The following is a 16,989-nucleotide window of genomic DNA, read 5'->3' as shown; positions in this document are numbered from 1 at the left end:
CACAGAACAATCAGAGGTACCCACAGGGTAAGAGGCAAACTCATGATCTCGCCCACTTCCGGAACAGCAGACCCCCTTGCTAGAGTGCGTGCCCCATGAGCAAACAGGGCTCAGTGGGTCTCCCGTCCCTCACAAAGGTCTGGGGTTCCCTGGTTCTCACCTCCTTTACCTGGAATGCCACTCCCTTTCTTCTCAAATTCCCACTTATCCCTCAAAATGCAGCCAGACATCAGCTGTGCACCGTCCCACCAGCCCAGCTGGGCAGCCAACCCTCACCTGACTCTTCTGTTTCTGCCTGTTCATTCGCCTGTCTGCCCCTCAGGCTGGGAGCCTGAAGAGGGTCCTTATTTCCCTGGCCCTTGGAGAGGGGTCAGTAAGTGCTGTTGGGTCACTAGCAGGTGTGATGGCCCCTGCGTGGAGGAAAGTGGATGGGCCGGGAAAGGGCTGCACACGTCGGCCATGGGACGGGGCCACCTGCCAGGGGAGAGGGTTCTGACCAGCTCGTCCCACCTGCCTGTCTGTCCCTCAGATGCCCTTATGGTCAGCCCACTCCCTTTGATGCAAAGCTTCCGTTTCCATGGACACAGCCACTTCCTTTTCTGGCCTCACCTGCTGCTTTAGTTTCCCAGAGCTGCCGTAACAAAGCGCCATAGACTGGGCGGCTTGAACAACAGAAACGTGTTTCCTCGCATTTCTGGAGGCCAGGAGGCCAAGATCAAGGTGTCAGTGGGTAGTTCCTTCTGAGCTCCCTCTCCCAGGGCTGCAGACAGCTGTCTCCCCCCGAGTCCTCACATGGTCTCTCCTCTCTGTGCGTCCATGCCCTAATCTCCTCTTCTTATCAGAACATATTCAGACTGGATTAGGGTCCACCTGTATGACCTCATTTGACCTTGATTACCTCTTTCAAGACCATCTCTCCAAACGCACACCCTGAGGTCCTGAAAGCTAGGGCTTCTAGATATGGATTTGGCAGGGGGACAAAATTCAGCCTCTCAGACCTGCCATTGGTTGGTTTTGCCTGTGCTTTTTTAGTTGTCCCTGTTCCTTGCTTTGTCCCTTTGAGGACTTCGGAGAAAGTAATTTCCTTTAGAGTTGTGCCTCCTTGAACCTCGCCTGTTATTTTATGACGCCGCCCCGTGCTCGGCCGCCGCCATGCTGCTTTTGTTTCTGTGTTTTCGGTCTACAGTCTCTATTTTCTCCTCACATCTCAGAATCCCTGCTTCACTGTTTTCTCTCCTTTTACGGCCCCAGGTGACTTCCTTTCATTTATTTATCTTGGCAGGTGTTACCAGCTTATTTCTTTTATTTCCCCTTTGCCTCTGGTACTTAACACCGGGCCATCTGTGCCAATCTTACTTATTATTTATTCACCAAACGTTCCCCAGCCCCTACTATGTGTAAGTACGGCACCGGCAGGGCCCTGGTTCTTAAAGGTGAAGGAGTCCTCGCCACCGTCTTCCAGGGGCTGGAATTCCGCAGAGTGAGACTCAGGGCCGGGCCCACGGGAGGCCGTGCTGAGCGCAGCTCTGCGGTGCTCTTAGCATCTGGTCCATGGACCCCGTGCATCAGTCTCACCCGGGGTGCGGAGGAAGCACCCGCCTGGCGCATTAGCAGTTCGAGGAGCTCAACCAGGCATCGGTACTCTGTACACGCCCTGCAGGGGTGGCCGTGCACAGTGAACGTTAAATACGGCTTTGCTGCCACAGCAAATGAGGGAACGATGGAGCAGTCGTTGTTACGGTGGTGAGCGGTGTAAGGTGGTGAAGAGAGGATGTGACTTGGAAGCGTGGCCTTGGGGGATGAGAGATGGCTCACCTGGGGGGACTCTGGGAGGAGAGACTCAGCAAGAACACGTGGGTGTGAAAATGCATGCAGGCTCTCGGACCAGTGCCGAGTCTAGAGCTAGAGAAGGCGTGGGGATGAGGTGGCCCTGGACTGGGCAGGCTGGGGGGATGCTGTGTGGTGTGAGCTGGGCGGCCAGTGGTCTCCCAGTTGAGGGGTGGCTGGGACGGGCATCAGGCATGTATTCCTGTGCAGGACTCAGACCCCGGCCTTCCTGCCCACAAGCCCCTCCCAGCCACGATAGAATCGTCTGTGATACTTTTCAGAAAGCAGGACGCACAGGAAGTTCTGACTCAGTGGGTGTCTGTCCGTGAGCATCCTTCACAGATGATGCTGGCAAGGAGCTGCAGCTGAGGACCACGAATGACGCCAATCCCACCAGCCGCTCCCCCATCTCTACCTCTTTTATCCCAACTGACACACAAGATTGGCCCTCAGAGGGATCTGTCTATTGTCCTCTGTCCTCCATGAAAACTGACCCCATTGTTTCTCTCTCCCTTCTCTCCTTTCCTGCTGCAGCCATGAGGAAGTAGTGTGATATAGTGAAAAACACATGGATGCTTGAATCAGAGAGATTTGGGCGCAAATCCCTTCTCCCCTGTGAAGGAAAGACACTCATCACCCTCCGGAGCCTCTGGTGCGTGGACAGTAACACTCATCTCAGAAGGTGACTGCTTCTCCCCCAAAACTGGCTCATAAGCGCCCCCCTTCCCTGGCCATTCTGTCTTCCCTCCCACCTTCCCCGGGCCAGTTGCCGTTACTGCTGAAACCCCCTCAGTTCACCTCTGAGATCTACACGACAGGATCTCAGGCCATACGCTGCTCCCCCCTCGGCAAGCTTTCCACCCTCGGCTTCTCTGTGTGTTGCTGGCGTGAAGTTTGCAGCTCAGCCCCTGCACAGGAAACGCATGTGATCATCTCCTGCCCAGGAGAGAGGTACAGTAGCCAATACTCCTTCTTTTAACAGTGGAGAGACTGACTCAGTATAGTCAGCGGATCTCTCCAAGGTTGCACCATCCAATTCTCCCACTGTCTTCCCTAGTCTGGGCTTTCAGAGAAAATTTAGTGCTTTTCTGTCTTGTTTATGAATGGATTTCCAGAGCATTTGAGCCACTGGCATTGTTGCCAAAATGGAAATCATGGCGGGGTGAGTGGGAGGGCTTGAGGGTATGTCTTTTCCTTTCTTGAAAAGAAAACTCACGTAATGAACAGTGCATGAGAGCAGATGAGAGGCAGCGTTTTGTCAGGGTGGGGTCCGTTCACCCACAGCTAAGTTAGTGAACTCCCCCAGCCCCTCCGTCGGATACCTGGTTTCCTGGTGGTCCTTGCTGAGCCCCAAGAAGAGAGATGACCTCTCGGATGCACCGTTAGCCCACACACCTGACGCCGGCTCATTAGGAGAGAAAATGACTTACGAAGCGGGTGGGATTATCCCGTTGGAGGTGATGCATCTGGAGCTACACATTTCAGAACATCTGGAGAGCGGAGAAAAAAATCACCCAGAAGCAAGGCATTGGGAAAAGTCAGCTGTTTATTGACTTTCCTATTTGGGAGCAAAAGACTAAGCAAAACAACTGGAATTTGACTCTGAAAACCCACGGCTGGTGGCCGGGCGGCGGTGCAGGGGCCCTGTCTCGGGACGGGATGGGCACCACCCAGGAGGCTGAACATCTCCCGACCACTCTTCCTCGCCGTGCGAGCAGTATGCATCCTGCCATAATGAACTCACTGCTATTGTTACACTAAACACCAACAGTACGGGTGATTTTAATGGACATATTGCTTTAAACTGAGCGTTCACCATCTGTTCAGTCCCGCATTTTGAATGCAAAAAGAACATATTTCACAATTACATCTGTAAGTAATGATATAAGTAATTTAAATGCATGTATATGTTCACACAATGCAGGAGACAGCTGGGATATTTTCCCCTCACTCTTCATGTTTCAGGCACACATCAAGGGAGAATATTCACTCGCTCCTTACAGAGTGTATTTTCCCATTGACGCGAAGTGGTTTGTGCAGAAAACAAGGTTTCCTGCCCTCACTGTACCTAGGAGTTCAAGGCAGCTCCATAAACTAGATGACGAAGTCTTTTGTACAATGCTTGCCTTGTTTCCGTCCGAATCCCCCCTGGCTTGAATGACAGCTTGGCACATGCCATGCAGTAGATCCATCAGTTTCAATAGATGTTCACGAGGGACCAGCGTTTCTTTCACTGCCTCCCCTGGAGACAAGGCTGCGGGATGTGTCTCCAAAAAAGGAGGGATCTGAGGGCGGTCGGCGTGCCCGCTGCACGGGACGTCCAAGACGGGGTGGCACAGAGACCCTGCCCAGGACAGCAGGTTGCTGAGCAGAGGCTCAACACAACGAAGGGAATGAGTGTTCGCTGGGCCTGGGGAAGTGGTGGGAGAGGGGCTGGGGAGAAGGATGCTGGTAGCTCGTGATTAGGAGACATGGTACCAGAGACAGAGAGATAGACGCCCCAAGGCTCAGGAAGGCCAGCGCCATATCTCTGGGTCCAAGTTCAGTGGCGGGGTCCAGAGGACGGCACCCCAGATGCCGAGTGATGTAATGTGACAAACACACAGGATTCCGGGGTGACTTCGATGGGGAATCTGCCAGATGGCAACTCTGATATCCACTTTTCTCTTTTGAAAACTCAGTCTTTGAATACCATGTTACAGATAACACAAACTCTGGTTGCTTTTTTGAAAAAAGATTTTTTTTTTAACCCATCACCAGCACAAACAAAAAATATTTGCTTTTGTGATGTCCCAACGACCCTGTAAGAAGATAGAATTGTTTAAAGGCTTTTGTATTGTCCACATTCTAAGCAAGGAGAAGCTTATAAATCTTCCAGCGTGACATCATTGTCGTTTTATATCTATATACTCTATATTTACTGTGCCTGCTTTTTTCGGCATCTGTGACACAGCTGACAGCAGTGGATTTGCATGGGGACTTATGTTACCATTTGCAAAGACTCCCTATAGAGATGTTTCCTGAGCTTGCTGTAGTTTTGATTTTTTAACTGCTTGTCGGCAATGCATTTATTATTTTTTTCCTCAGACAAAGGTGCTAGCTTGAACTGATGGAAGGTTTATTTTTGGAACATTATTAGCAGCTTAAAATTTTGGAGATGTTGTGCCAAGGGATAAAACTATAGGAAGAATTCTAAATAATACATTTTTATTGACTGTTCGTCCCAAAGACCCAGGAGAGTGGTCAACCCTATTGGCCTCAATTTAACAGATGTTATTGTGGACGGGTATTTAGATTAAAAAAGACTATTTACAGTCTTTGACTATTTAAAGGCTACTTGTTTTTCCCCAATATTCGTTTATTTTGAAGAACTTTCCACTCTGATTTCATTCTTAATTTAGTGTATATTCTAAATTGGATCAAAATTACCGATGAACTGCGTCTTCAAAGAAATCTGGTTTACTGTCTAATTACACAGTCCACCTAAATGGGTTAAAACAAAATAGAGTCTAGGAAGTGGAAATGCAATCATTGTTCACTGTTCCTAAATCGAGCGGAAATTCAGCCCACAGTCAGGTGTCAGGAGTTTTCAACTCACAGTTGAAACTCACGATGATTAGAGAAATGCAGTAATAAAACACTGCTAAATTTTCAGCCTGTAGGAGGGAGCTGGAAGAACGTGTATTTTGCACAAACCTTAGTGATGTTTGAACTGCTGGTGAGGCCTTTAAAAGTGTAAACTTTTGCACCAGACTCTGGGTTGGTTAACCTCTTCTGCCTCAGTTTCCTTAGCTGCAGAATGGGGAGAAACGAGAACACAGACCTCGTTCATACCAAGTACCTAAAAAAGTACGTGCACGGAATGCGGGCGGCCTTCCTAAAAACTGATCATCTCTCGTTTCACATATTTGTGGTGAGGAGACTTTGATGCTTCCTCATGATTTCAAGGCTGACATTTTAAGGAATTTGCATCAAATCCCGAAGTTTGCCCTCCAGCTCAGACACAAAGAGGAAAAAAGGCTGTGACTCTGGCTTATCTGGGCTGCCATCGGTAACGGGCATAGCAGACACTTCCTGCTGCAGGACATTGGAATTCCATCTGGTTGAATGAGCTGTTGAAACGCAAGGTCCGTACACCGCAGACCCATGGGAGGAAATCACGCGTTTGCGTAGGATGGTTGTAAGGGCTGAGAGATTTGGACACCACGGCCAACATTCTGGAATTGTCACTCAGCATTCCCCAGCAAAAAAAATAAATAAATAAATAAAAGGGCAAAAGCAATATAATCAAATTAAGGAAATGAGTAAAGCACCAGATGTGAATGGAGGTGGAGGAGAGACACAGAGCACGTTTCCTCTCTATATTTTAGGCAAGGAAAAGGTTTTTAAGACCTCATGAAACATGTCAGAAGGTCAGCGCTCAAGCGAGGCCCAGGCAAATCTAACACTGAACACCTAGAAGGTTTAGTGGTGTGGCCGAGTATTCTTTCAAATGAAACACAGATCAAACATCACATTAGGCCTTCCTGACGTCATGCTTTAGACTTCAAAAAAGGTACCAATGCTTTTAGCAAAGGGAAACAAGTAGGCGTCTTGCTTCATTTAATGGTGACTAGTTTACCAGTCTGTGGAGCAGATAAGCCCTCAACACCAACATAACTCAGAGCAAATGTCTGCCGTGTAGGGGAACTGATTTGTAAATGACACTACCTGTGGTGTATTTCAGGTTCTAGGTGTGAGTTACATGCTCTCTCTATTGTTGAAGTGAGATTTTTTTCCAATTCTAAAACATAAAGAGAAGGCGAAAAGATTTTCTAAGCTGTTGGAAGAGGCAAATCCTAGAAATCCTTGCGACCTCTCCTGAAAACACATGGGATTTGTTGCTGGCTTTAGGCCATGCTGGTCGTGAGCAGATAAGAGTTTATCCGGACATTCTAGCTGTCTGGCCTTTTAAGCCAGTGACAACAGAGCACTTGGAGCGGGTGAAGTGTGAGTCCCTGAAGACAGCAGAGCAGCTGTGCTGCTTCCCCAGCGCCTCGCCTACCTACCGAGTGTGTCAGAGCTCGTGTCGAAGTCAGTGTGAGTGATAGATGACCTGCGTGGAGGGGGACCTGCAGAAGAACAGTGGCCTGGGCAAGGGCAAGGGCGAGGGCTCTTGGACCTGGGGAAGATTGGGGGAAAAACAAACCTGAAATAGATGTGGGGAGTTCGGGATTGAAAAGCACACTAAGAAACAGATAAAAACCCTCACTAAGACGCAATAACCCAAAGCTGGGAAGGTGACGGGGTGCTGCGCAGGCAGCAGCAAACCAGATGCGACTTTACCACTACAATGGGATCCTCACTGAGGAACCCCAGAGTCGAGCGTGATTGTCTGAGCTTACTAATTCAGCAGCCGTTAAGAACACCTACATTAAATAGTGGATTCCGTGTGGAAATCTGGAACTGCCTGCTACGGGCCAGCTTCTCATCTCCCATGGACGCATCCCCTCGTTTTCATATGGCAAACGGGAGAAATCCACGGGGCAGGACGCACACAGACACAGAGTTTCAACCTACATCACGCTCCGTGTCGGTGCTGGTTTCAACACGAATATTTAGGACCATGGAGGGCCACTTGAATGATCGGCCCAAGGGTTTCAGTAAAGAGCTGTACAGAGAATCTTGGTCAGTTCTCCCCCCATAGACATCTATTCAGATTGGACATAATGACAATTTCACATACATAAAGGGAACAGACAATGGTGGTGATCTGATGGCGTTCTTCTTCTGATGGGGACACCCTACCGGTATCTTAATAATGAATGATTTTAATGATCCCTAAAGATCTCTTGAGTCCCCAATTCTTAACTTATTTAACAATCACTCTTGTAGATATATCGCATTTCATAATTTGAATATTGGTGAAAGAAAGAAAAAAATGACGTCAATAAAGTTTAAAGAATATTTTTTCTTTTAATCAAGGGAACAGTGCCATTTAGAACAGAAAGCGACACAGATGGATTCAAATGTTTATGCTTTAGTTCGTGGTGTAAAGAGATACTTTCAGATAATTTTCATGGTGCAAAAGAGATACTTTTAGATAATTTTGCCTTTATTTTAGGCTTTGGTCAAAAACTAGGTTTTATAGTTCATTCGTCATTCCAAAATGCAGGTATCTAGCTCCTGCCAAATTGAAATCAATTTGAATGTGTGTTCGGGGTGGGGGAGGGCAGAGATCCAGAGAAAAAATATCTTTACAAAAATTCAGTGGAAATTGTTCTGAGATGGAATATTCCCGGGTAGTTTGGGGAGCTCTAAACGCAGGAATATAACTACTTCACCCAAATATGACAAAATAATATTAGCAGGAAATAGAAAAGGAACAGATTGTTCCTGCCAAGGTGAGAAAAGCAAATAATTTAAAAAAATTATTGGTAAAGAGGAGAGCGATTTCAAATAATTCACTTTCTGAGCAACAGAGGGGCAGATGGCATATGCCAACCCCAGGGCCCCGTGTCGAATTCCAGCTCTGCCCTAGAAGAAGGGTTTGGGGAAGTGGACCTCTGAAGGCTTCCTAAATATTGTCTGCGAGTCCCCTTGGGGCTGCACGTACGCCGTCAGCTGTGGAGGTACTTGTTCTCTGATGGACAGCTGGATATCAGAAGGCTGTGATCAGGTTTTGAACATTACATTAGTACATTTTTAAAAATATCTGCTAGCTGCTACTCCAGCTTAAAAACATCACCGAGACCCAAACAGCCTCAGAGAAAGGCATCAAGTCTAGATATCCTTTAAAGTCGACATTATCATTATACAGAACATGATGTATAGACACACCAACGTACATACAATATGTTTGTGTTAACATTTTATAGATATTTAAAAACTGGCACTATAATTTTTCTGTGGCAGGCGTAATTGTGGACGGTTCCCGGAGCACTGTTATGGAGCAAAGCTCGCGCGCGAAGGGCCAGCCAGCGCTGGCGGCTTTTCCTCTGTGCACATCACCTGCGGGCCCTGCCCAGCCAGTCGGTACTGCAGGCAGCACTGGTACAAGGACCTTTTACGGATAAGGAAACTGAAGCCCAGAGATCTAAAGAAACTCCCCCAAGCTGAGAGTTGAATCCAGATTTCCGTGCTCGCGATCTGATCAGATTTTGAGGTCGGCCTCTGTCTGATGTGTTTACTATGGAGATGTTTAATCCCCAAGGGTAAGTCTTTAACCTATTGGTCTTGGCCAAGTAGTCAAACAAAGTAAACATTAAATATATTTTTTGGGGGGGTGGTTATTATAATTTGGGTCTTTGAAGGATACACTTGAGTATTTTATTATTATTATTTTTTTTATTGGAGTATAGTTGATTTACAATGTTGTGTTGCTTTCTGCTGTATAGCAAAATGAATCAGTTATACATATACCTATATCCACTCTTTTTTAGATTCTTTTCCCCTATAGGTCGTTACAGAGCATTGAGTAGAATTCTCTGTGCTACACAGTAGGTCCTTATTAGTTATTTATCTTATATATAATAATGTGTGAGAATTTTAAAAATTGTCTTTACAGGGGACCCTGTACTATGTTCATATTGGCCAAAAAATAAAGAAATAAATAAAAAGTAACAATTTCAAAACAATGAGCAAAACAAACATTGGATAAAACACATTTCTGGCCTCCTGGCTTCCAATAACATATAACATATGTTATAACATATGTTATAACATAACATATAATATATAACATAACATATAACATATAATCATTTAAAGAATATAAGGTCTGCAAGGGCAGGTTCTGCTTCCTTTCTTCACAAATATATCCCTTTTCATAGAAAAGCACCTGGCACACGGCCAGCCCTCGTTAAGCACTTGGTGAAGGAAGTGGTGGGTGTGAGGTTCCTCACATTCACTACACTATGAGGTGCATAAAGACTTTTCCTATTTTTATTCAAAGGACTTCTCCCTCTAAGATGTGACTGGAGAGAATGGTTCCATCTTCTAATTTTTGACCTCTGAAAATCCAAATAGACCTGATGTTTCTTCTGCACCCAATTTACACTCTTAAAAATATTTAATTTTAAGGCGTCTCACTATTTTCCAGTCATCACTCATTGAGACCTGCACCCCCTTATTCTATTTTCGGGAGGGGTCTCAAGCAGGCTTGAAGGAGCCCCAATAGGAATAATGGTCCCTGAGTCCTTCTCCAAGTCTCTGAGGTGGATGTAGGGGACATGGAGGATGGGGTGAGTGGAAGGCCTGCCTAGAATAGAAATTGAATCTAGGATCGGTGTCTCCAAGCTGGGACATGTTACGGCACTGGACAGCAGAGAGGGAACAGGTCCAGGACAAGGGAAGCGGCTGGGCTTTGGGGTTGCTTCTGAGCCAGGCTCCCAAGGAGACATAGGTGGCCCTGAGTTTGCCTTCTGTGTAAGTCATCCTAGCCTGTCTGGGTCAGGAAGAAAAGTCAGTCAGGGAATAAGCTTTGTCCAAGGAACATTTAGCAAGAAGATGTCGTGTTGTCATGTCCCCTCCAGACTGACCTTTGTGGTGAGAGCCTGGAAAAGCATGGAACTCTGATAACAGTGCACCCATCTTGCACATCTTTCTTCAGATTTATCCTAAGTATTTCATATCTTCGATGTTATTGTAATTTTTTTCATTTTAATTTCCAATATGTATTGCTTGTACATAAAAATGCAAGCGATTTTGGTATATTTATTTTGTATCTTACAATCTAACTAAACTGCCTTATTCTAGTAGTCTCTTTTTTTCGTTTTTCTTTTTTAGATTCTATAGAATTTTCTATATATACTGTCATGTCATCTGCAACTAAAGACATTTTTTCCAATTTGGTTGCCTTCTATTTCTTTCCATTGCTTTCCGACTACAATTTCCAGTATAATATTGAGTGGAAGTGATGAGAGTGGACATTCTTCCCTTGTTACTGATATTAAGGGGAAAGCATTCAGTCACTCCTGTTGTTAAGTCTAAGATTAGCTGTACTTTTTTTTTTTTAGCTGTACTTTTTAAATAGATGTCTTTATTAGTTTGAGGAAGTTCTCTTCTGTTCCTATTTTGTTTTATGTACCAGAATTTGGTCTCTCAATAAATGTTTGTGTGTACTAGAAAGAATGTGTACTCTACTCTTGTTAATACCAATTAAGTCAACTTAATTGATAGTATTGGTCAAGTCTTCTATATATTTACTAATTTTTTGTCTACTTGTCCTATCAATTCATGAGATAGTGGTGTTGAAATCTCCAGCTATAATTGCAAATTTATCTATTTCTCCTTGAAGTTCTGTTAGTGTTTGTTTCATGTATTTGAAGCTGCATTGCTACATATATAAATATTTAGGATTGTTATTTCTTCCTGATGAATTGATCCCTTTATTATAAAATGACTATCCCTGATAACTCTTTTTTCTGACACCTACTTGTATCTGAAATCTGATATTAATATAGTCACTTGAGGTTTTAAGACATAATGTTGTTATGGTGTATCTTTCTCCATTTTAAAACTTTTTTCCAATTTGTGTGTCTTTAAATTTAAACTGTGCTACTTGTTGGCAGAATATAGGGTTTTTTTTTTAATATCCAATTTGACAATCTCTGTCTTTTCATTGGAGTGTTAAGATCATTTATATTTAATGTAATTATTGATATGTTTGAGCTTTAATCTACCAAGTTGCTATTTGTTTTCTATTACACCATCCATTCTTTTTTCCATTTTTGTCTTTTTCTGTCTTCTTTTGGACCATTCCGGCACTTTTATCATTTTATTTTATCTCTTTTATTGGCTTATTAGTTATAACACTTTGTTATGTTTTAGTGGTTGCTGTAGAGTTTATGGTATCCGTCTTTAACTTATAAAAGTCTATTTTTATTCCTTCACATATAGCATAAGAATCTTATAAAAGTATAGTTTTATTTCTCCCCTCCTGGCCTTGTGCTATTGCTGTCATATATTATTTGAACACATGTTATATATCCCTGACTACATTATTATTTTTGCCTAAACAGTCAATTATCTTTTAAAGAGATTTAAATAATAAGAAAACTGTCTTTTATATTTACCCACATACTTACCATTTCCAGTAGTCTTCATTTTTTGAGTTGATTAGTGACTCTTAACCAGAAAAATTTTGCCCCCTCCAGGGGACTATTGGCTATGTGTAGAGACTTTGGTGGTGACATCTGGGGTAGGGGGAGTATCCTAACATCTAGTGGGTAGAGGCAAGGGATGCTGCAAAACATCCCACAGGGCACAGGAATCCCTCCACAATAGACTATTATCTAGCCCAAATATAAATAGTGCCACAGTTGAGCAACCCTAGGATATATCCAGATCTCCATCTGGAATTATTTTCCTTCTGCTTGAAGGACTCCCTTTAACGTTATTGTATGCAGTTGAACTGAAGACGGATTCTTTCAGTTTATGCATGTCTGAAAAAGTCTTTCTTTCATCACTGTTTTTGAAAGCTATTTTCATTGGTACAGAGTGTAGGTTGACAGTTATTTATTTCTTTACTTTCCTCTTTAAAAAAATTTGTTTTGCTTTTCTATACTTTAAAGATGCTCTTCCACTACCTTCTGCCTGTATTGTTTCTGACAAGAAGTTACCTGTAGTTCTTATCTTTGTTCCTTGTACATCTGCGGTCCTGCAGCACACCAATACTGTTCTCATTTTTTAAATAATTCTCTTCTCTTTATGCATTTTATTTTGGATTTTTCTATTACTATGCCTTCAGGTTCACTCTTCTTTTCTTCTGCAATGTCTAATCTGCTGTTAATCCCATCCAATGTATTTTAATTTCAGACACTGTGCTTCTTATGCCTGGAAGTTTTATTTGGGCTTGTAATGTAATCTCAATGTCTCTATTTAATATGCCCAGTCTTTACCTAGCTTCTTAAGCATGTGTGAAAATAAGCATACCCAGCTTCTTAAGCATAACATCTCTATCCACTAATTTTTTTATCATTTATGCTGTTTTGAGTAAGTTTTGATTGAATGAAATTTCATCTTAATATTGGCCACATTATCCTGCTGTTTTGCTTGATTGGTAACTTTTTTATTGGATACGATATATTGTGAATTTCACTCTGTTGGGTGCTGGATAATACTGCATCCCTATAAACATTCTTTTTTTTTTTTTTTTTTTGCTGTACGCGGGCCTCTCACCATTGTGGCCTCTCCCGCTGTGGAGCACAGGCTCCAGACGCGCAGGCTCAGCAGCCATGGCTCACGGGCCCAGCTGCTCCACGGCACGTGGGATCCTCCCGGACTGGGGCACGAACCCGTGTCCCCTGCATCGGCAGGCGGACTCTCAACCACTGCGCCACCAGGGAAGCCCCCCTATAAACATTCTTGAGCTTTGTTCTTAATGCAGTAAAGTTATGTGGAAATAGTCTAATTCCTGCCTTTTTTGCATTTTATCTTTGTTAGGAAGGCTTAGATTAGCCTTTAGTCTACATTTCCCCCAATACTAATAAAAAATCCTTCTGAGAACTCTCCCAATGCACATCTGAAATCATGGATGCCAAGAGAAAGTAGACTAAAACTTTCCAACTGCTGAAAGAAGAGAACTGTGAAGCCAGAGTCTTATATCCAGGAAAACCATCCTTTAGGAAAGCGGGGAAAATAAAGACATTCTCAGAGAATAGAAAAACCAAAAGAATTTGTTGCTAGCAAGGCTACCCTTAAATATTGATGAAAAGAAGTTCTTCAAACAAAAAGGAAATAAAAAAAGAAGGGCTTGGACCATGTATAAGGAGGAATGAGCAACAGAAAGCAGAAATATGAACATACACAATAGATTACCCTTTTCCTTAAAGTTTTAAAAATCTTATTTTGTGGTTGAAACAAAAATTTTAAGACCATCTGTTACTCAACACAATGATATTTTAAAGTGTGGAAGGTTAAAGGGAACTTGGAGGTAAGATTTCCACACTTAAGGTGGTAAGATGTTGATACCAGTAGACTCTGGTAAGTCACATATGTATATTTTAATACCCAGAGCAACCCCTACAAAAACTAAACAAAGAGATAAAAAACAGTATAAATAAATCAATATAGATTTCTAAAAAAATGTATAACTTATAGGAAGTCAAGAAAAGAGAGGAACCAGAACCAGAGGAAGTAAATAGAAAACAAATAATAAAATGGCAGAGTTAAGTTCTAACATATCAATAATTACCTTAATGTATATGGATTAACTACTGTAATCAAAAGTCAGAAATTGATAGAGTGGATATGGCGTGTTATTCAAAGCTGGTTCATTTTTTGAAAACCAATCAAAGTATTCCACCATACTAATAAACTAAAAAAGAAAAATTGTGATTATTCAGTTGTCAATGGATGCAAAAAGAATATTTGACAAAATCTAGTACCATTCATGATTTAGAAGATACCCTCAGCAAGCTAGGAATAGAAGGGAATGTATAAAGAACATCTATAAAACCCCTACAGCTACCATAATACTTAATGGTGCCTTCACGCTTTCCCCCTAAGATCAGAAACAAGGCAAGGATGTTTGCTCTCACCACTCTCATTCTACCTAGTGCTGGCAGTACTCTCCATTGTGATAAGGCAAGAAAGAGAAACAATGCATACAGATTGGTAGAGAAGAAATTAAAGTGTCTCTATTTGGAGGTGAAATGATTGCCTATGTAGAAAATCTCAAGGAATTCATGCATGCATGTAAACATCTATAATAAGTGAATTCAGCAGGTTTGTAGGACACAAGATCAACACACATTTCTATATAATAGCAATAAACATGTGGCAACCTAAATTTAACACATAATACCAATTATAATTGCCCCAAAGACAATGAAATGCTAACGTTTCCACTTAACAAAACATGTACATGGTCTGTATGCTGCATATTAAAAAATGCTGATGAAAGAAATCAAAGAAGATCTAAATAAATGGAGAATTATACCATGTTGATGGATTAGTGGAGTCAACATAGTAAGATGTCGTTTCTCTCTAAATTGATCCACAGGTTAATGCAATTCCTATTGAAATCTCAGTAAGATTCTTGAAGATATAGACAAAATTATTCTAAAGTTTATGTGAAAAGACACAGGCTGTAGAATAGCCAAAATCATATTGACAAAGAAGAATAACATAAGAGGAATAACTAGCTGATATCAAGGCTTACGGTGAATGGATAGACACATAGATACATGGAACAGAATAGAGAACCCAGTACAAGAACCTCAAACACATGCTCAACTTACCTTTGACAAGGTCAAAAAGCAATTCAGTGGAGGAACAATAGATTTTTCAAAAAATTACTTGAGCAACTGGACAACCATAGGCCACATTTTTAAAAATAGACCTCAACCTAAGTCTCACACCCTATAAACAATTAACTCAAAAAGGATTCTAGAATTAAATGTAATACATAAAATTATAGACCGTTTAGAAAAAAAAGAGACAGCCTTTAGAATCTAGATATAGGCAAAGAGTTCATAGACTTGACACTAAAAAGAAAAATTAATTGGACCTTATCAAAATTAAAACCTTTCCTCTTCAAAAGCTCATGTGAAGAAGAGAAAAAAGCTACGGCTGTTCGAAAATATTTGCAAACCACATATCCGACAAAGGACTAGTATCTAAAATGTATAAAGAACTTTCACAACTCAACAGTAAAGATGTAAGCAACCCAACTAGAAAATGGACAAAAGACATGAATAGACATTTCACTGCAGAGGAGATACAAATGGCAGATGAGCATATTAAATGATGTTTAACATTATTAGCCATCAGGTAAATGCAAACTAAAGCCACAACTAGCAATCACTGCAGGCCTGTGAGAAAGACCAACATGAAAAATAGTGACAGCGTCAAACCTGGTGAGGCTGTGACTCACTCAGGCATCAGTGGTGGGAATGGAATTGCAGTATTTTTAAGCTCCACATACAGTTTCCATGCAAATCAACAGTTGAAAAATCTCAGCAGTTATCTCAGAGACATGAAAAGATGTTCATCTAAAACATGGACAAAAATACTCATATTCCCTTTTTTTCAAAACTAGCCCCAAACTGGAAACAGCCCAGATATCCTCCAACAAGTTTACGGTTAAACAAAAAGTAGAACATCCGTACCATGGACTGTTACACCCCAATGAAATAAAAACTACTGGTACACACAAGAACTTGGATGACGCCCAGGTAACTATGTGGAAACAACCTGCAACACCACAATTCAAAAGGCTCCGTACTGAGTGGTTCCACCTACATAACATTTTTTAAAGTTCATTTTAATTATAATTTCTTATACATCTAATTCATGATAGTTAGCATAGTGTGTGTGTGTGTGTGTGTGTGTGAGTGTGTGTGTGTGTGTGTGAGTGTGTGTGTGTGAGTGTGAGTGTGTGTGTGTGTGTGAGTGTGTGTGTGTGTGAGTGTGTGTGTGTGTGTGAGTGTGTGTGTGTGTGAGTGTGTGTGTGTGAGTGTGTGTGTGTGTGTGTGTGTGTGTTTGGCCACGCTGCTTGATTTATGGGATCTTAGTTCCCTGACCAGGGATTGAACCCAGGCCCTTGGCAGTGAGACTGCAAAGTCCTAACCAGTGGACCACCAGGGAATTCTCCTACATAACATTTTTTAAAAGACAAAATTTTATAAAAGGATAACAGGTTAGTGGTTCTAGGGGTTTGATATTGGGGAAGGGCTGGGAGGAATGTGGAAATAGGCACCTATACATGTGGTAAAAGTGTATAGAACTTAACATACACACAGAAATGAGTACAAGTAAAATTAGCTACGTTTGTGGTCATTTGTTATGAAAGAAACAGAAAACTAACACTATGCTACATGATTCTGCAAGAAGTTAAGAACAGGCAAAATGTTCTGACAGAAATCAGAACAGTAGTTGCCTGTGTGGATGGGCAGGGAGTGACCAGAATGTTTGGTGTGATGGACATTTTTTTTTTTAAATCTTGATAGAGCCTTGGGTTACACAGATGCATGCATTTGTCAAAACGTATCAAACTGTTCATATAAGATCTGTGCATTTCAGAAAATGTAAATTATACTTGAGCAAGAAATAATGGTATCTGATTATGATTTGAAAATTGGACGAAATTTTCTGAATATTTTGTAAATGAAGCTAAATGAAGTCTGGAAGAATGATTTCTCTAGCTCATAATGGATATTAAGTTCAAATTTAAGGGCT

The sequence above is a fragment of the Stenella coeruleoalba genome (genome assembly GCF_951394435.1).
Source record: "Stenella coeruleoalba genome assembly, chromosome: 14".
Taxonomy (NCBI): Eukaryota; Metazoa; Chordata; class Mammalia; order Artiodactyla; family Delphinidae; genus Stenella; species Stenella coeruleoalba.
The sequence above is the reverse complement of the archived record's forward strand: the minus strand, read 5'-3'. Positions refer to the sequence as shown.